Source organism: Diabrotica undecimpunctata, chromosome 6 (assembly GCF_040954645.1).
Source record: "Diabrotica undecimpunctata isolate CICGRU chromosome 6, icDiaUnde3, whole genome shotgun sequence".
In the NCBI taxonomy this organism is placed as follows: domain Eukaryota; kingdom Metazoa; phylum Arthropoda; class Insecta; order Coleoptera; family Chrysomelidae; genus Diabrotica; species Diabrotica undecimpunctata.
In genome coordinates, this window is record NC_092808.1 from 82730330 (window position 1) to 82752747 (window position 22418).

Genomic DNA, 22418 nt, shown 5'->3' on the forward strand with positions numbered 1-22418 from the left:
CGTGCCGAAGAAGTTGAGTACCATTTGTTGGAAGTGTTTACCATATTTGGAGCTCCACACATTTTACACAGTGATAATGGTCGAGAATTCGCAAATAAGATTATTGAAGGCGTCTGCAGTATTGGGACGCACTGAAAATTGTCCACGGAAAACCCAGACACGGCCAGTCGCAAGGTTCGGCAGAGAGAATGAACCAAGATATCGAAAAAATGTTGGCCACATGGCTGGAAACAAACAAAACGAGTCACTGGTCGGAAGGCATAAAGTTCATCCAATTTATGAAAAACAGAGCTTACCATTCCGGCATTAGCTGTAGTCCATACGAAGCACTATTCTGTTGTAAGGCTAAAGTAGGATTAAAAACATCTTTACCTGCTGGTACTTTAACTAAAATTAGAAGCGAAGAAGATTTAGAAGCAATATTAGCAAATGAGTCCGATGATGCTGATGATGGAGCAAAGCACTGTGGTAATTTGGATGTTAACAGTACAACCGAGGATTCACAATTAGCGAATGTTGAATATCCCGGTAACGCTAACAGCCCAGTAGAATATAATGAATGTGCAATAGTTGCTGCCAATGGGGAAGACAATGACAATGGGGAAGACAAGACAATTGGAGTTGAATAAAATGAAGGACACAAAGAAGATGACACTGAAGTTGAGAAAACTTCAAAGAAAATTCAAGAGATTCGAGATCTTGCTAAACAGTCACTTATAAAACAAGCTGACAGAATGTTAAAGCATTCTAATGATAGATTGCAGGCACCTGTTGCAAAAGTAATTAAAAGTGTTAGAGTGCGAATTCCAGAAGTTGATATAGCCAAGGCCGATAGCCAAAATACTATTGCCATTATTATTTCTGTTAAAGATGAAAGGCTGTATAAGCTAGGCACCAAGCATGGTACTTTAAACCAACTTTATGCAAGAAACGAATTTACCACCTGCAAGGAAACACTTATTTCAGTCAATGATGTGCCTGCTACTGAAATAAGTCTCAGAGAATGCGCCCGTAAAGATTCGAATTTATGAGGTCAAGGATTCCGTTACTACAATTGTAGTGGCCAATGCAACTCAAATCGCTGCAAATATAAAAAAGCAAGTGTTCTGTGTCATTCTAAGTGCCACAAGAACCTGCCCTGCAAAAACAAGTAATTTATACGAGTTTGTTTTTACTTATTGCATGTCTAGTTGGGATTTTTGAGTGATAAATTATGTTTATATGTTTAAATTTATTACCTAATACGAGTTTGTTTTAATTTAATATATGTCTAGTTGGGATTTTTAATTGATAAATTTTGTTTAAGTGTTAACCTTTGTTACCATAACGAGTTTTTTTACTTATTAGATGTCTAGTTGGCATTTTTGATTGATAAATGAATGTTTAAATGTATAACTTTATTGACTGATACGAGTCTGTTTGTACTTAATACTTGTTTGGTTAGATTTTTTGATTAATAAGTTCTGTTTGATTGATAAGTTTTTTAGGCTTGGTTGCACCAACAGATCTTAATCTTAAGACGTGCCTTAAGCTCAGCTTACGAAACATACGCGTTACACCATTGAGTTTTAGATCAATTTTCAATTTGTCACAATGGATTGCTACGTGCAATGGATCGATAAAAATTATGGTGCAAGGTAAGTGAGATGGCTCTATCTATAAGCTGATCTGGGCTATGCTGGAACTCAAGATTTGTTGGTGCAACTAGACATAAATCTATTATGAAAATACGAGTTTATTTTTACTTATGTCTAGTTGACATTGTTTATACATTGTTAATTTCTACTGCATCTTGATTGCAAATTTAGTATTGTTGGGTTTTTTGATGATAAGTTCTGTTTAACTGTCTAAATGTGTTGCCAAAATACGAGTTTGTTAATACTTATTACATGTCTAGTTAGGATTTTTGATTGATAATTTTGTTTAAGGGCATAGGCGCAAAATATCGCCTGACAAATAGTTCAATGTGCTTTAAATATATTTATTTTGTTTAGAATCTTAAGAAAACTAATAAATATTTTTGAAAAATTTAGGCAAAATGAAAGACTACCGAGGGAAGTCCCTAAAAACTTCTATGTTTATTTTAATAAGTTACAGTTATTTTTAATTGCAAATATTTCATTCAAAAGAAACTTTTATTTAGTCTGATGGACTTGAGACCCTCGGTAATAACATAATATTTCATTCTGCATTTAAATTTATTGAAAATACTTATTAGTTTTCTCAGGATTCCAAAAAAATTAATACATTTAAAACACATTTAACATTTTGACAGGAGACATTTTCCGCCTTTCCCCTTAAGTGTTTTAACTGTTTTTACTTATTACATGTCTAGTTAGGTTTTTTTATTGATAAATATTGTTTAAGTGTTTTAACTTTGTTACCAAATACAAGTCTATTTTTACTTGTTTGTTACCAAATACAAGTCTAGTTAGGTTTTTTTTTGATTGATAAATTATGTTAAGGTGTTTAACTTTATTACCAAATTCGAGTCTGTTTTTACTTATTACATGTCTAGTTAGGTTTTTTGATTGATAAGTTCTGTTTAAGTGTTTAACATTATTACCAAGTTTCATAAATAAACAGTAGCAAAGCCCAAAATGCAATTATATTACATTTACCAGAGCTGCTAGGATAGTATTAATAATAACCGGTTAATCTAATTATAAACGCATTATTAATCACATTGACCAAATGCTAAGGTTATTAATAATATTTACCGATTATTATTAATACAGACCGGACTTATCACATTGACTGTAACATATATATATATATATATATATATATATATATATATATATATATATATATATATATATATATATATAAATATATATATATATATATAAATATATATATATATATATATATATATATATATATATATATAAATATATATATATATAAATATATATATATATAAATATATATATATATATATATATATATATATATATATATAATATTATGTTCGGAAAGATTTCTGCAGTTAGTACAATTAAACCTAGAGCTAAGATTAATAATATTATAAAAATTAATATTAAACTCACCAGTCTTCCGGGTTGAACACTACTAGTGGAAGTAAAGTGAATAGTGATTAGTAGTGTCTGGGGGCTCAGTAGACTGAGACCTCGAAAGTCCTGAAGAAGACATCAGAGAGGATGTCGAAAGCTCGGCCCAATGGAAATCACCGCGGTTGAGCCCGGAAGACTGGTGCGTTTAATATTAATTTTTATAATAGTATTATTATTAGCTCTAGGTTTAATATATATATATATATATATATATATATATATATATATATATATTAAACCTAGAGCTAATAATATATATATATATATATATATATATATATATATATATATATATAGATTCCTTCCATAATTTTTATTTATAATTATATAAAGTTTATAACAATTAATTTATGTAAAATATATTTGCAATGTTTTTACATTGCAATGTAATACATTTTTCCAATCTATGCCATGAGGTAGGTACCCCAAATTAAAAAAAAAACATTAATTTTTGTTGATTAGAACCAAATAGATTGTGACTTTTACAAATTTGAATTTATGAAATAATTTTTGAACTTCTAAAATCGCTTCGCTTTTAAACCCTTTGTCTTTGACGTAGCATTACAGTAGATTGTTATATAAAATCAATGAGTTCAGGTAGATATATCTAATACATGTCCTACCATAAATATTCTACTAAAGTTAGTTTGGTAAAACAAATGAAAAATGGAATTCCAAAAATTTCAGATAAGTTATTTCACCAGAAAAATCTCAAATTACTTTATGATTTGTTTACAGATAATTCATATCCACCAATTCTCTTAACGGGACTTCTGTATAATACACCATTGAAAACATTAAACACTTCAATAAATGTAATACATACTAACATAATCAGATATCAGATGTAGTTTATAGCATTCCTTGTAATGATTGTAACAGTAAATATATTGATCAAACTTCTAGACGTCTCAAAGACCGCATCACTACTCATAAAAGTGATTGTAGACTTTATCATGATAAATGTTCATTAGCTAACCATGTTCACACTCAGAATCACAGAAAGAATTTTGCTGATGTCAAAATCCTTGAAAACGAAACATCTTGTATTAGACTTTTTTTTTTAATGACTCGCCTTTATTTTTTAACACCTTTAATACACAGGTCGTCCCGAAAGTAAAGAACGTTTCGGAAGAAAAAATTAAAAACATAAGACATCACCACAAAATTTATTTACAAAGTCACAGTACTATTACTTTTCAATGCAGTTGCCTTGATTGTCAAGGTATTTATTGTATTGTGGAATCAGTTTTTCGATGCCGGTGTTGTAGGCCAAACAGGAATTCAATTCACCTTTGAGCTCTTCGTCGTGTCCACACTCCTTTTCACGCAAGAATTCCTTTCGTTTCGGGAACAAATGACAATCAGCAGGTGCTGGTTAAAAATTTCTTATTATAAACGTTAAAATCCTTGCTAAGTTCTTGCCGAAGCATTGGATTTATCGTGAATCACGAACACCGTCGACAAAATGCCACGTCTTTTACTCCATATTGCATATTTAAGTCTTTAAAAGCTTCTCAATTTATTTTTTCAGCCATAGATATAAGCTTTACGTGAATTAAATTCTTACATTTAAAAACTGAATCACACTACGTACGTCAAATTTGGCGGGATTTTCAGTGGGCACCGTTATTTCAAAATATTGTAGAACAAAGACGCGTGACCACACAGTAAGCAGGATGGGCTTACATCGATGCGATAGACAGAGGTAACTGGAGCGCAAAAAATTGCGGCGGTGGTAGATCGGCGCCACGGGTGACGCGCAATTGTTCTTTACTTTCTCGACGACCTACGTATTAGGTTTTTCTTCTACGAAAGCCGTATGATTAACACATTCCGTAATGTAAACATATAATGTGTATTTGCTCTGGTATACCCAGGGATCTTGTATTTAGGTGAAGACGAACATTATGGCTAGCACATAGCGATAGCATAGTAAATTCTACCAAGAGTGCCTTACGGCGTTGAAGGTTTTCAAGTAGAATTCTTATTTGGGTAATTGAGACCAACTTACAGACACAGAGCTGGCGACTGGGGTATCTTTTTTTCTCTTTACCTTTTTAGTTTTATTTTTAGACTCTAAAAAGAACTCATTGATGGGTTTTTCCTTTTGCATAAGCGTTGCTGAAAGGTACGACAGAGCGTCGAGATCGTGCCAAGGCTATAACCATTTAATTTTTTTTAGCTCTTATATCATTTTACAGGCACGCCTTTTTCTCCTTCTACCGTGCATCATCTATCACATCTAGTAAAGCATAATATTGGTATAGTACAGTAGTCGTAGCACAGATCTTACCGTATGTTGAGTCAATTGTGGTGCAGCGTTTGGTCATTAGAGCATAATTTACGTGTGCGTATAATGGTATGTTTGGTTTTGCACGTAATTATTGTTGTGTATGTGCATACAACAATAAACTTTATGTTGTGTTTATGAAATCTTCATCTAATGATATAGCGACAGTACCTCTTCCGTGTCCTCATTTACTCCGCGAGTTATTTGGGTATTTAGTTATTCTTATCCACATTTATTACGTGTCCTATGTATTCATAAAACATTCTCTAGCAGTTTAGCCAGCCTAGCCATTTCCTGCGCGGAGTAACAAAACAGTCCGAATTTTTTATTTAGAGGGTAGAAACACCACCCTCAGATTTTTTCAATCAAAAACAGGCTATTGTCCATACGATCAAGGCCAAGAAAGTCAACCAACCATCAATTTTGAAAAAACAATCTACTAAAAATTTGTTGGTTTTACATTTTGGCAGAAGTTTTTAAAATATTTTTTTTGAGAACGATTTCCGGACTGAAAATCGAAATGTCAATTTTAAATTAAAAATGTAATGTTACTTTTATTACAATCATCATTTAATCCCATATAAACATAATATTTTAATGAATTCGACCATTAATTGACGGAAGTTCATTTTATCTAACAATAAAACACGAAACAGAGGTTCGGCCCTGGTAACGATATAACACACCACGTTATCAGCTGGTTCCAAAGTATTTTTATTTTAAACGGTAAAAACTAACAATAATTTTAATATTTTACATCTCTACCAAAGTATTAAAGTACCTACATGTACCTATCTTAGTGTTAATGAAATGTACCTGAGTGAGTACTATTTTTATCGATAATATTTTGAAATAATACTCAATAGTATTTACTGAAATTTTTCGTTTTATTGAAATCTGATCAAAGCTATTGGTCCCTAATCACCAAACTGGTTGATAAAACAGAGTCGGCCAAGTTTTGCCAGAAATGGTAAAATGTTTAAATCCGTAAACTAATCTTCGAAACCAAATTAAGATTCCTGCTTTAATCTGTGCCTTTTAAGAATTGCAAGGCAAAACAGATAAAGATGTTATTAGAGACATGGAGAATCTAAAATTGCATTCCACATATCTCCTCAACTAAGCAAAAATCTTAAGCGAATTGGCTTCTCGTACTCATAAAGAGTAAATCGGAATAAAAAGAAAAGACAGTTAAGATTTGATTTCCTGTATAGTGCGTCTGTGTATCCGCTTATACGTATTTCACCCTAAAAGGGATTTGATAAAGTCCCACATGGGAAACTAATCGATATCCTAAAAACATCAGGACTCGATGGTAAGGATATAAGACTGATCTCAAACTTATGTCTCCGACAAAAAGCAACAGTACGATTAGAAAATGAACTGTCCGAGATCTTCACAGTCAAAAAAGGACTTAGACCGGGTTGCATATTGTCACCGGCATTATTTAACATATACTCTGAAAACATCTTTAGAGAGGCCTTGTACAAATCATAAGATGGGATTGCTATAAATGGCCAACTTATAAACAATATTAGATATGCAGATGATAAAGTGTTGCTAGCAGATACTGCACAGGGGCTTCAAAGGGTGATTGAAAGTTGTAGAAGCATGTAACAAATACGGCCTAAATAAACTAAATTGCTAGAAGACAAAAATAATGATCATTATTACCCTTAACCCGAAACATTGGTCTAACGGACCACAGCGAAAGGATAGTCTGCTAATGGCGGCAACAATGTAGGCCACATGCACTGTCCTTTTAAATACCTTCTTAATAGTGTAGAACAAGCATAGTTCTGCAGTATCGTAGCGATCGCTTTAGTGTTTACGTTGTAGTAACAGTAGTTTTCAAAACGTGTAGATCTAGTAAGCCAGGTGTTTCGAATTGAAGTGTTTTTATGATAGGTCTAGGAGGCCACTTGTTACGGATTGTGTACTGATAAACAATAAGGTATTTCATATTTTTTGTATAATAAACATAATTACTCTAAAAATTTTTAATTTTGTAGTAATAATGGATAGGAGCAGGCCCTAGCGGAACTAGCCGTAATAAAAAAGTAAATCTAGCTGACCCAGATTTTAAAAAGAATATACAAAGATTACTACTTGCAGACGATCAAGATTTATATTTATCAGAGCAAGGGAGTGACGAGGACATGAGAGATGTTATAGATGATTCGGATGAAGATCCCGACTATGTAATTCGGAAAAGTGAATCCTCTGGCAGCGAAGAATCGAATTCAGATCACGAACTTTTGGAATTAGATGAACCGTCGAATTATTTACAATCCAGAACCGACTTTTTACAAGTAGAAGGGGATGTGAACATATTCAAAGGAAAAAATGGGTTTCAATGGCAGGAAACGGAGCCTTCGAGAAATACAAGGACACGAACACAGCATTGTCAGAGAATTACGAGGCCTAACAGCGGTAAGCAGGACTCTGGGAAATAGCCCTTCTAAATCAGATATTTGGAAGTTGTTGATTACTGATGAAATGTTGGAACAAATTGTAACATGGACAAACCAAAAAATTATTATACTGAGAAAAAAATTATCTGATTCGACTAATACATCAAACTACAAAAGCACTATTACAGTTGAGTTGAAGGCTTTGCTTGGGCTTTTAATGCTATCTTCAATTATAAAATCTTCTCATGAAGATATGCTTCAACTGTTTTCTAAAGATGTTTTGGTTCGGCCAATATTCAGAATGACGATGTCTTTAAAAAGATTTGAAATACTTTTGTCGTGTCTTAGATTCGACAATAGCATGGATCGCGAAGAGCGAAAGAAAACTGATAAAACAGCGGCTATTTCAAATATTTTAATTATTTTGTGACTAATTGCCAGATGCTATACACGTTGATAGATTGTGTAACTATGGATGAGGTGCTACTTCTATTTAGAGATCACTGTGGTTTTCGAATTTACATGCCCAGTATACCTGCGAAATACGAAATAAAAGTAATGTGCATGACATATGCTAAGAGCTCGTATTTATATAATGGATATATATACTCAGGGAAAGATTCGGATGGTGTTGGACTTTCAGAAGAAGAACTGAAGCTTTCCAAACCTGCTCAATGTGTCATTCGACTATCCAAACCAATAGAGGGCTCTAACCGAAATATTACTGCTGACAACTATTTTTCTTCAATAGAGTTAGTCACAGAGTTGCAAAAACGCCACCTCACGTATGTGGGTACAGTAAAAAAAAATAAGCGAGAAGTTCCTTTGGAATTCCAAGCTAATAAAAGTAGGGAAATTGGTACAACACTCTATGGTTTCTCCAATGACATAACCTTGATATCATATATACCAAAAAAAAAAAGAGCTGTTCTTTTATTATCCTCTATGCATCACAGCAAAGACAATGAATTAGGAAAACCAGAAATAATTTGATACTATAACAGTACAAAATCGGGAGTTGATGTTTTAGACATGAAGTGTGCCAATTATAGTGCAAACCGCCGGACAAGGCGTTGGCCCTTAGCCGTATTTATACACTTATAAATATAAGTTCAGTCAACAGTTACATCCTTTATCTTTGTTACAAAGATAATAAATTACTTCTACGTTTTAAATTTGTAAAAGATTTGAAGGCAAAGACTTGAAACAAATCTTCCCCGAGACCTTAGAAAACAGATAGAGATTTTTTTGGGAATAAATCCCGAAGTGCCTGTCGAGAATATCGGCGACAATGTTCCAGATGATAAGCTTCCCAAAAGAAAATTGTGTAGCATTTTTTCATCATCAAAAATGAGGAAGACAAATTATAAATGTGTGCGTTGCTCAAATCCTATTTGTTTGGAGTGTATTACTAAGGTTTGCGTTACCTGTCTTTAAAATTAGTAGGTAGCTGTAGTATATTTTTTGTTTTATCTAGAAATATATATGTTTGTTTACTTAATTACGCCTAATAATGTTGTTTTCTGCTGATAATCTGGTTATATTTACTAAAGAGAAAAATATCACATCTACCCAAAACATATTCAAACTTCACTAGATAGCTTAGGTCGCTAATCAGAATCCATAGGATTGAATTTTTCTACATCTAAAAAAAAAGTGTGTTTTTTTCAAAAAAACATTTCCAAGTAAATCCATCATTATACCTCTACGGGCAATTGTTGGAATTTTAAAATAGCATTCGTTTCCTAGGTATGACTTTTAATTTAAAACTAACCTGGGGAGACCATATTGTAAACTTAAAGAAAACATGTCAAAACCCAATAAATTTATTAAGAACCATCGCTGCTCATAATTGGGGAGCTGACTTCTCTAGCCTCATGTATTTATACAAATGTCTAATTAGATCTAAAATTGATTATAGTTCTATTGTTTATTCTTCTGCTAAAAATCTCTATTACAGCAACTAGATACAATACAAAGCAGTTCATTACGATTTGCCACAGGAACTTTCCGAACATCGCCTGTCGTAAGCCTTCAGTGCCTAACGGGAGAACCAACTTAAGAATATAGGACAATGTACCTAAGTTTACCGTATGCGTCAGCTGCTCATGCAAATGATAATAATCCAGTCAACTATAATATCAAAACCAACCGTTTCCCTAATACATACTTTAATAATGAGACAAGATCAACCTTTATACGAAAGAATTAGACAATACCAAATACAAAAATGGGCCACTTGTATCCATTTTGATACAAAAATATTTTTATGAGAAGATAAAAATATAACATATAAATTAAGAAATACACAGTTAAGTAGGGCATTTTTAATACACATCTATGAATTTTACACAGTGGCCCACAGAACTGGTTTCTTTTTAACATGGTGGCGCTTAATGTGTTAAAGCAATTAAACGGAATTAAAGCAATTAAAACGGAAGAGAAGTTTTTATAGGTAAAAGTTCTATTTATTTTTCGTCTTTCTATCTTTTTATGTCTAATTATTTTAAAATATTACTTACCTTTCTTTTTTAAAGTTATTTTTATGTCATGTTTTGTTCTGTTATTAAATGATTAGCATGTATATGCAAATATTATTTATTGATTCTTATTACATATTCAACCACTATGTTGTACCTTATGGAGGTTTCAATTTAATATTACCTATTAAGTAATTGATGGATTCGACCGTTCTCTTCTTTGTCAACCATTTTCCATCCACTCCTGAATGTAGGTCTCTCCCAATTGCTTCCATCTTTCTCTATCTTGTGCCAATCTGATCCACTGTTTGCCTGCCACTGTTCTTATGTCATCCACCAATCTTTTTTGAGGTCTTCCCATGCTTCTTGTTGTCGTCCTTGGTCTCCATTCCAGAATTCTCCGTGTCCACCTGTTGTCATTATATCGGGCTACGTGACCTGCCCAGCGCCATTTTATTTTTGCAATTTCTTCCACAATATCCCTAATCTTCGTTCTACGTCTTACCTTGGTGTTTCTAATCTTGTCTCTTAGTGATATTCCAAGCATGATTCGTTCCATTGCTCTTTGCGGTGTTTCTAATTTTTTAGCACATTTTTTGGTAAGGGTTACTGTCTCCAAGCCGTAAGTACAAACCGGTAGTATGTATGTGTTATACACCTTTTTTTTTAAGTTTACAGGAATGGAGGTGTTTTTCAAGATATATGCTAATTTGCCGAAAGCGCCCCATGCCAGTTGTGTTCTTCTTTTAATTTCAGCATCTTGATTTGGTTTTCCTAGTTTGATAACATGACCTAGATATACATAATGTTCAACATTTTCTATGGTATGATTTTGTATTGTTATATTTGTGTGGTCTCGGCTCAGTATTTTTGTTTTGCTGTAGTTCATTTTTAAGCCTACCGCTCCTGAAACTGCATTTAATTGTTGTAACATATCATTTAGTTCTTGGATATTATCGGCTATTAAAACTATGTCATCTGCGAATCGCAAGTGGTTTAAGTATGATCCGTCGACGTTGATACCCTTATTGTTCCATTCTAGTTTCTTAAAAATGTCTTCTAGAGCAAGGGTAAATAGTTTGGGAGAGATGGTGTCTCCTTGTCTTACTCCCCGTTGTAGTCTTATGGGATTAGTTTTTGTGCTTTCGTCCAGCTTTATCTGCATGGTGGCATTTTCATATATGTTTTTAATTATGTTAGTGTATCTTAAATCTACACGTGCATTTTCTAGAGATTCAAGCACTGCCCATAATTCGATGGAATCGAATGCTTTATGGAAATCGATGAACGCCATATGAATTAGAACATTATATTCGGTGCATTTTTCTATCAGTGTTCTTACGGTGTGCAAGTGTTCTTGCAACCGTTACTCGATGGAAATTCATTTTATGTAACAATAATACACTGAAAACATTGTTTTCAAAACTTCCACAAAATTTATTATAAAATCTTATCACTACAGCTGTTTCGGCAGAGTGCCTTTCTCCAGTGATCTATTTTTGACATGCGTTTACACTTTATAGTCATTAATCAAATAAGTTGAGGAGGGGAGAACTGTTTGTCTCAAGTTGGTCATTCAGAATTATATCTATGTTTTTTAATTTGTTAATTTCCATAGATTCTAACAAAGATAGTTTAAGGCCTTTATTTTAAACGTGCAGAATTTGAAATTCATCATTAAAATAATGATTACGACCTAGAAGGTGAAGTGCGTATGTAGAATCTGCTTTTCTATTATTGAAAGCCCTTTTATGTTCTGCTATTCGTTTATTAAAATTTCTACCAATTTGACCGATGTAAGTTTTTGGGAGCCGCCACATTTAAGTTTGTATACACCATTGTATAAGTGCTTTTTATTATGGCTCTTGATGTTTTTAATATATTTGCCTAAGTTGTTGTTTGTTCTGAAAGCTGGTGTTATTCCTTTCCTTTTTATGTGTTTGGCTATTTTTGTTGATATTTTGCCTGTATATGTATTCAAGCAGAATTTACTGGGTTTTTTCTCTGGTGGCGGAAATACTAATTTCAGGGCTTTCTTGTGTAGTTTTTGATTTAAAATTTTATTAATTTTTTATTCATTGTATCCATTATTTACTACTATTTGCTTAATTATATTTAATGGTGTCTTAAAGTTATATTTTGACATCGGAATTTCTGTTAATCTATATAACATGCTACAATAGGCTGCCAGTTTGTTGTGTGGAATGAGATGAAGAATTGTGTATAGTCGTGTCAGTATGGGTAGGTTTATGAAATATGGAGAAGTCATGTTTGTTTTAAGTCTAAAAAGTCTAGTCCTAGTTTAAATCTAAAAAAATTATGGATTGATTTTGTTCTGTTTCTATTGTAAATTCAATATGACTATAAAATGACTTAATATACGATAAAAATTGGTCGAGTCGCCTGTTAGTTCCTGTGAAACATACCAATACGTCATCTGAATCGTCTAGTATCAAAACCCGACAAATCCACTGAGGTCAAATGTTGGGAAATTCAAAAAAACTATTTTGGTATGAAAGTTAAGCTTATGGGTATTTATATTTTTTTATTAGTCAAAAGATATGTTTCTGAATTAAAAACCATTTGTAATTATTCTGGAAATACGTAATTTTAAATAAAATTTAGAAAACAAAAATGGACTTGTCAGGTTTTGCACAAAAACAAACATTGTTGTTTAATCATATAATTGGTTTTATTTTGACAAAAAACATTAAATTAAACTATTAATTCCGGAACTTCGTCAATTGATTTACACAAATGGTCATTGTTGGTTATCTCTGGAATCTCGTTGTCTTCAACATTATCATATATTTTATAAATATTATGAAAGTATTTTAGAGTTTCAAGTTGTTGCCAATTTTCTCCCCAATGTTTTTCCATTAAGCTCTTTACATCCTCAAGTTTTTCTTTTTTAGGACGTACACCACCTGTGACTGTAGATTGGAGCATACTTTTAACGGATTTTCCTTTTTTAAATACAGACTTATATTTCCTAGATCACATTTATAAGACTGTTCTCCTCTAATAGTTACTAATAGTTACAACTTTGCTTTTTCCACGTCTTAATAGAAATCTTTTGCTCATATTAAATCGAAAGTGCCACTGTGCAGGAGGTTTAAGTGCAGTTTGGCAATCCTTTTTCCAGTCATACGCTGTCACATCTTGACCCAAGATATAGAGAGTTCCATTGTCTTTAAAAATTTCAACGAACTCTTCTGGAGAAACGATGTTGTTTTTTTTTTTAATAACTTTTTTGATCTTTGCAAATACTCTGTCTGGGGGAATAAATAAGTGTCCAGCCACAGGGAATATAATCTCCAAGTGTTTTTTAAATGAAGGTGCATCTACACTAAGCCATTTAGTACACATAGTTATCATGATAGAATTTTTATTTTGTCCTCCTCACCCATCTGCAACAAGTAGTACACTGCGTATATCGTCATCGAAGTTTGTATATCAAAGCTTGTGATAAACGGCACTGACTATTTCATTTGCTCCTTTTAAATGTTGATCATCTGTCCATGTATACAAAAACACATTTTCCTTAGTCAACGGCGAATGGGATGAACCTGTTATAGCCGCAAAATTGTGCGTATATAACTGCCGGCTGTAATAAATAGACTGATCAGGAATCTTCGGCATAGCCTGATTCTTTTGATAATCAAAGGATATGGTTTTAAGGCTTTGCTTTTCTTCTTGGAGTAAACTAAAAAAAGTTTTTGCTCGTAACTTATGTTTGCGTTTTTCGGTTAATAATGTATTTTTAAGTTTATTATTTTCTTCAACCTTTATCTTTTCTGTTAGCTGAAAGCACGTAGAACAAACATCAGTTCTTGGGGAACAATGAAATTGTCCATAACTATTTTGATTTTAAAACGTTTTAACAACTAATTTTATCTATAAAACTATATTGATTTTATTCAAACAACACAAATTTTGCAGGGCAAACTTCTATTACAACCAAACGTTTTAACGGTTTTAACAACACTAACAAACATTTTCTCTGACGTCACTTTCTTGCCTGGCTGTGATTGGTTGCCTCGGATTTGCTGGTACTTGATTTCAACATGTGCTTGGATTTTGAAACCAACCCAATATTTCAAATGCAAATTAAGATTAGATTAGGAGGGTTTTGCATCGGAAATTCACTATAAACTTGTAGAGGGCCAGATTACAAATCTTTTGACATGAATAGCTCAAAATTCATAAAAAGTGGATTTGTCGGGTTTTGAAACTAGACGACCTACGTAACTCCACCAATATAAAAACTGTTTGGTGTCGACAAAAACTTACATCGGTCAAACTGGTAGAAATTTTAATAAACGAATAGCAGAACATATAATAATAGAGGCTTTCAATAATAGAGAAACAGATCTAACATACGCACTTCACCTTCTAGATCATAATCATTTTTTTAATGACGAATTTCAAATTCCTCACATTCAAAATAAAGGCCTTAAGCTATCTTTGTTAGAATCTATGGAAATAAACAAATTAATAAACACAGATATAATTCTGAATGACCAACTCGAGAAAAACAGTGCTCCCCTTCTCAACTTTCTTCATTAAAGACTATAAAGTGTAAACACATGTCAAAAATAGATCACTTGAGAAAGGCACTCTGTCGAAACAGCTGTAGTGATAAGATTTTATAATAAATTTTGTGGAAGTTCTGAAAACAAAGTTTTCTGTGTTTTATTGTTCTATAAAATGAATTTCCATCAAGTAACGGTCGAATACATCAATTATTTAAAAGAAGTCAGTATACGACTTTTGACCATATTGTTTTCAAGATTACTTTTGAAACCTAGACTTGCGACACAAAACATCTGGTTTTTAAATATGTGTTTACAAAATAAAGTGTTCCGAAATATATTCAGTTAAAAACCAAGAACCTCAGCCCAGCGGCATAAAAAGGGATACATCACGACGAGACCAGATGGCTGAAAAACGACAGAAAAAAACAATACAAAAATCGAGATATCATAGCGGTTTATCTTAAGGTATGTCATTCAGAATTAAATTATATATTAAATAATATAGAATTTGACATTCTAGATTCTAACTTGAGAATTAATATAGATAATATAATAGATAAAAAATTCAATACACAGTGTAAAAAACTAAATAATCTAATTTGCGATAGTAAAAAACCAATATTCATTATACAAAAGGTTTTTGGAGCCATAATTTTTTCAATAGATTTATAAATCTATAAGTAAAAAAACAGATTCTACATACGCACTTCACCTTCTAGATCATAATCATTCTTTTAATGACGAATTTCATATTCTTCACATTTAAAATAAAGTCCTTAAGCTATCTTTGTTAGAATCTATGGAAATTAACAAATTAAAAAACACAGATATAATTCTGAATGACCAACTTGAGACAAACAGTTCTCCCCTTCACAACTTATTCCATTAAATACTATAAAGTCAAAAATACGATCAAAAATACTATCAAAAATAATAAAGGATGTCAAAAATAGATCACTTGAGAAAGGCACTCTACCGAAACAGCTGTAGTGATAAGATTTTATAATAAATTTTGTGGAAGTTTTGAAAACAAAGTTTTCAGTGTTATTGTTACATTACGTATTAAGTCTTAGTTGGGGTAATGGATAATATATAATAATAATCATTCCTACCTTGTGTAATTGAATTATATTTCAATTTATTTCATAAAACATGAATTATAATCTTCTAAATCACACATATACATACATGGCGTATCCTCACAAACACAAGTTTGAAAAGATATAGCAAAAATATATTAGAAAAGCTCACGAAATTATTGCGTATAAACACAAATCCTTTCAGTACTGTCAGCATTAAAACTATAATTTGAATTTCACTAACATAGTTATTTGAAATTCTAACGAGTTAAAATATGTAGTATGTAAAAGCGTTTTTATCAAATGTCAACATTTACACGTGGTTATTATCTAGAAAATAGTAAAATAATCAAAATTATATTGAAAGATAATCAAAATTAGATGATACTAGAAGTAAATCGTACCCTTAATATCTGCCGATACTAATTACGGTACTTTAATGATACCACTCAACTGGTTTCCGAGCAGGGGCTTATAATTTCTGGAAAAATCAATGTGGGTTTAAGAAAGTTTAAATTTATTTTCACTTTCATTTTGTAATATCTACTTGCAAGCAAAACATTATGGAATGCTCTACTAAAAGTTTTAGGGAACGTGGAAAACCTGTATTAATAGTAGAATTTTAAAAAATTACAAACCATAAAAAGTTAAAAAATGGTGAAGTGTGGGTGCCAAAAACTTGATTATGCGCAGTAAACTTGAACATACGCATAAAAAAGAAATTGAAAAAACTAAATAAGTAGATAGTAAGTGTTGGTGTTAAACGTAAAGCAACCGATGGCATTATTTTGTGAGAAGCCTTGCAAGGTAATACATTCTGTTTTAAAAGAAAATCTTGCCTGTTTAAGTACTTTAACAGCCAAAGATGTTCACTATATTCGTAACACTATTTAAAATAATAGAAGAAAAATCTATAGGTTTTACCAAAAAGTATAAAAGACGCTATTGCATCTATAAAAACAATGATTATTAAGACAATAAAAGATAAAAACTTCGTTTTCATGAATGACGATATTAAAGAAATTATCGTATTTTCGTGTCTATCAAATTTTACCCTTCTTTGCAAAAGTAGCAAATGATATATCGATGATACATTCAGCCACTGTTCAGATCATTTCTTGCAATTGTTCACACTGCATATATTGGAAAATAAATATTATATTCCACTTGCTTTTTGTTTACTACCAAAGAAGAAGGAACGTCATGATCATTTCTTGCAGTTGTTCAGGGTGCATATATATTGGAAAATAAATATTATATTCGACTTGCTTTTTGTTTACTACCAAATAAGAAGGAACGTCCAGATCAATTCTTGCAGTTGTTCACGCTACATATATTGGAAAATTAATATTATATTATAAAGAAGGAATGTTCTTACAAAAATGTTTTTAAACTTTTACAAATTAAATACTTAAGTTTGTGATTAAATCTGAACCCAGAAACTATTGTCACAGACTTTGAAGTAGCCATTCATAATGCCATAAGAACAGTGTTTCTAAATTCGAAAATAGTAGGTTGCAGGTTCCATTTGACACAACACAAAATTCAAAACCTGGGCCCCGTTCCTGATTACACGAACGAAAACAGTAAAATTGGAAACTGGCTACGAAATTTGGTTTACCGATTTTGAATCCATTGAAGGCAGTAAACTGTTTTGCTTTTGATTTTTCGGAAATACAACCCAAAAACGAATTTCTACAATTTTTTGCTGACTATTTAGTGGACAAATATATTTTCGAAGATGCCATATTTCCGCCTTGTTTATGGGCTGAACTTAGCAATAGTATAAAAAGGAGCACAAATGTATGTGATTCTTTCTATGCTAAATTTAATGAAAATTTCTGTTCGGCACATTGGTCAATTTTTCATTAGGATGGAAAAGAAAAGTATTTTTGAAGTGTGTAAACATTTGTTTCCTAGCTGAGCTCTTTCGGATTACAAATCCATCTTTAAAACTATGCTACAATAGAACAATGATATAAACAACCAATTTAAAGTTTACAATGTTTCACTTACGTCAAATTTTTAAAAGTATCATTTCTAGGAGAGATCTCCTAGATATAGAGATTTGGTAGAAAAATACAGAAATTTTTTTTAAGCTGATTTTATGTTTTAATATTTCATTAGGCTAGACCCTGATCAGATGGTCGATCAGTTTATGGGTACTTCTGTACATCCTCTGGATCCTGTTCTTCTCGAGGATGTCCCTGGTCTTACGGAGTCTTCTTGTGGCCTGGTTGAAGAAGTATCTTGTTCTTGTCACGGCCACCTCCCTCAGTGGTGTGTACTGGAGCCTTTATTTGATGGTGCATTTGTGATTCTGTCTTCCTATGTTGATCCATCTATTATTCGGTAACATGACGTTTCTGTGGCTTCTAGTCTCCTCCAGTAGATCTCCGCTATTGAACTCCATACTGGAACTGGTCCAGGTTTATCGACCACGTGACCTTTTTATTAGTAATTTAAGTCACGTGGTCAAAAAATCTGGCCCATTAGAAAGAGATAGATATAAACCTCTTTTTAAATTACTGAGGGAGCCTTTAGAGAAAGAAGAATGACTTCATGCAATATTAAATAAAATTTATTCTATTTTTTAAATTCCATGACTAATTTATAACAATTATTTGTAATCAATCATTTTTGACGTTATTCTTCATTGAAAGGAGAAAAATTTTCAAATTTTATTTAAAATTCTTACAATTTCAATCAACAAATACAATTTTTTAATACACGTATCATATTTAGAAACATTAAAATCTAGATTATTTTTTATATTTAAATAATTTAAGTTGTTATTTTGGGGATAACCTGTCGATTGAACCTAGTTTGTTTCTGGTTTCTAGGTTTCTGTTAGAATGGTTTATTAAATTCATATTTTGTTGAGTAGATGGCGACTGGTTAATTGTATATATTTAAATAAATCTAGTTGTTCTTTCAGTAAATTTATCGTCATTTGTTGATTTGATATTATAATATCATTCTGATTAATAATTTTCTTGAAGCACCTGATTTCAGTTATCCTCGGATCCTCATCGTCAGCCCCTTTATCCAAGATTTCGTTTGTTGTATCACTTAACCTAACTTTAATTACTAAATACGAAAATACGAAATACTTTAATTTTGCAATCTCAAACTGGGAGATTCTTCATACCTTGTGAATAGTGGGCCGCCATTGACACCAAACGGAAGAAGTTCTACTACGCTGTTGCTGATTAAAATTACCCACATGAGCTATGGCATCGATGCCATAAGTATCGCCACATTTATTTATTGTAAAGCATTGGCAGGGTTGATTGTTTTTTAATTTTTTTTAATAAATATGATTAGTTAAATAATTGTTTTATTTGCTATCAGCTAAGGGTTCATGGTTTAATTCCTAGTTTGACAAGACGAACTCACACTTGAGATACTGAGCTAGGCGAAGCATAGACGATAAGCTCTCATGGTTGATTGAGGTATTATTTTTAAATTAGTATTTCAATTCTCTTTGGTAGTCTTATCGTTACACATTAGTTAATCAAACGCTTTACAATATTATGAAATTCATCAAAGGGGGCATCGTCTAATCGTCAATGGTTCCAAGAAGAATAACCTAAATGTAACACTACGTTAGTAATTGGTATTAAAATGGCTGAACCTATTATTATAATCTAGTAACGGAATGAATAAACCTATGAGGGAACCTATCCTATGACATAATATTTTGATAATTAAATTCCGCCTGTTGCCAAAGAATAGATTTAAAGGATAGAGCACATTGTATCTCAGCTTTTAAAATTAGTTAGAAAGTAATAAACTGAAACTTAAAATATAAGCAACGGTTTATTATTATATCTGGTCACAAAATACTGAACAATAGTTTTAGAAATGATAGTTTTAATAAAAATAAAACCAATCGTATGCAAAATTAACATTTCCAAATAATATAATATATTAAGTATTACTTTCAAGACACTCCCACTACCAGTATCACCGTCGGCGTCGTGCACGTGTATAGTTATGATACATTCATTGAATGGTGTGTTGCAAGCTAAATATTTTTATCCTCAATATTTTTACACTAGGCATCTAGTCATGTATCTTTCATGTGCGGTGGCATCTTTTTCGTGTTTATTAGTTATTTTTTGAAATACAGTTTTATTAGTTCTACAACAGTAGTATCTGACGTCAGAGTTGAATGGATGTTACGAAAAAGATTTTAAATGGGACCAACCATAGTTCAATAGGATTTAAAGTAGGATTTTAAGTATTAAAGAGGCAGCCATAGAATGCTATGTCCTTTACTCTTAACTACGTTTTTTTAACAAAATTTATTACAAGTTAAGTGTAGTAATTCCTTAGTGAAATATTTTCAGAATATATATTATTTTACATTAAACATCCTTGAGTATGTGCGATATTGGTGAGTTTCCCTGACAGTGAGTAGTTCCTGACAGCTCTAAAACTTCTGAAAATTTAAAACTTTCAGTTAACACAAATCCCCAAAATATCATTACCTACATCCCTAATCCCATCTCTACAGAAAAGCTAGAAGATAACACGGGAAAAACACATACAAAAATAACAGCTTCCGAAATAACTACTCTCCCAAGTATATCGCAAATAGAAGATGCTTTCACTTTGCCGAAAAATCCCGTAAATAAAAAAATTAAGAAACCGTCTAAACAAAAAAAGAACACTGATTTCTTAGAATTCATTAGGCCCACCGAAAAACTCTTTCAAGATGAAAGTCAACCAGTAACATTCAATCAAGTCATAAACTTTTTCGAAAATGCGCTGGGATCAAAAGATCCTTTAAGCATATCCAAACATATACAGAAAATACATCTCAATTTTTGAAAATGTTTTCAAACATGCACCCATATTATCAAAGTAAACGTATGAAAAGTTTAATTACAAGAATAAGAAGAACACTGATGTCACAGCTAAATTTATCTGAACTAACAATACAACAAGAAACAGAAGACTACTCAGATATATCATCAATAGAATCATCTTACGAATAAAATGACGCATATAAACACAATTCTGCAATGGAATATTAATGGATTTTACAACAACTTCGAATTATTACAAACACTTCAAAAACTTCAAAACAAACAAACTTCAAAAATTATCAATGTTTTAATAAAAATAGGCAAAACCTAATTAAAGCTAATATAGGTGTAGCAGTAGTACATGAAAATTACACAACTAAAGAAATACAGATAAACACGAGGAATTTTGAAGTAGTTGTAGTAGAAATACTTATACTTCAAAAAGTTTACGTGTCCTGTGTTTATATACCGTCTGATAAAAATATAGATGAACACGATTTGACTCTTATTTTGAACGAAATTCCTACTCCACGTTTAATATTAGGGGACTTTAACAGTCACAATCAAATATGGGGATCAACAAGTACTAACACTAGAGGTAGGGTGATATAAAGGTTAGTGGCACTCGAAAAACTTATTGAATGACGGTAGAGCGACGAGAATGGATATCAGTACAAGAAAAACTTCAGTCATTGGTCTTACCCTATGTGAACCAATCTTATCTTCAACATTTATCTGGGATATAATTCCTCACTTATTTGGTAGTGATCATTTCCCTATAAAAATATCTTTTCCATCACCCTATAAAAAAATTGATAGTTCCTAAATGGAACATAAAAAATGCCAACTGGAACAGCTTTCAAATTTCAATAGTTCCCAAAATACAATCTATAAGAAAAAAGGAAATTACAGACATAAATAAAACAGTACATATTTTCTGTTCTACATTAATTGACGTAGCCAATAAACATATCGGAGTAATAAAAACAAACAATAAACATACCCCACTTCCATGGTGGAATGAAAAATGTCAACAAGCTATAAAAGCGTACAAATCTGCCTTCAATAGATTCAAAATAAATAAGTCAAACGTCAATTTGATAAATTACAAAAAATGCAAAAAAGCTATTTTAGATATATTATGAAAAATAGCAGAACAGAATCGTAGAAAAAGTTTGTTAGTTCAATAAATAGTTCAACACCAACATCTTTTGTCTGAAAATGTGTCAGATAAGTTACAGGAAGAAAATATACTCCCAAAATTCCATTCTTAACACAAAATGGAAAAATGAATAAATGGATTACGATGATTATACAGACAACTCAATAAATAACCTCTTTACAAAAACAGAGTTAGACGACGCACTTAAAGGATTTAAGAAATCTGCACCAGGCCCTGACAACATACCCATTATTTTTTTTCAGAATTTGCCCGAGAGTGCCAAAAAGTTTTTACTACAAATATTAATCACATATGGTCTAAAAGTGTATTTCCTTTCAAGTTGGCGTGAAGCCATAATTATTCCATTACTAAAAACTGACAATGACCAAACTATCCTAGAATCATATAGACCAATATCGTTAACAAAAAATGTTACGTGCAACGTGTTAGAAAAAATGGTAAACAAAAGATTACTTTGGTACTTAGAACATCACAATAAACTTATTAGTGAACAGAGTGGTTACCGTCAAAATACGTGTACAGCTGTTAACTTCATTG

The 22418-nt window shown here is 31.8% G+C and overlaps 1 long non-coding RNA gene across 2 annotated transcripts in view; it reads right to left on the minus strand.

Moving 5' to 3' along the window:
- LOC140442703 (uncharacterized) overlaps positions 1–16078 on the minus strand; it is a 47856-nt gene extending 31778 nt beyond the window's left edge. For both annotated transcript variants that reach the window (XR_011951120.1, XR_011951119.1), the window contains exon 1: positions 15915–16078. This is a non-coding gene — a long non-coding RNA (uncharacterized lncRNA). The remainder of the gene's footprint in view (positions 1–15914) is intronic.
- Positions 16079–22418: the final 6340 nt, after the last annotated feature.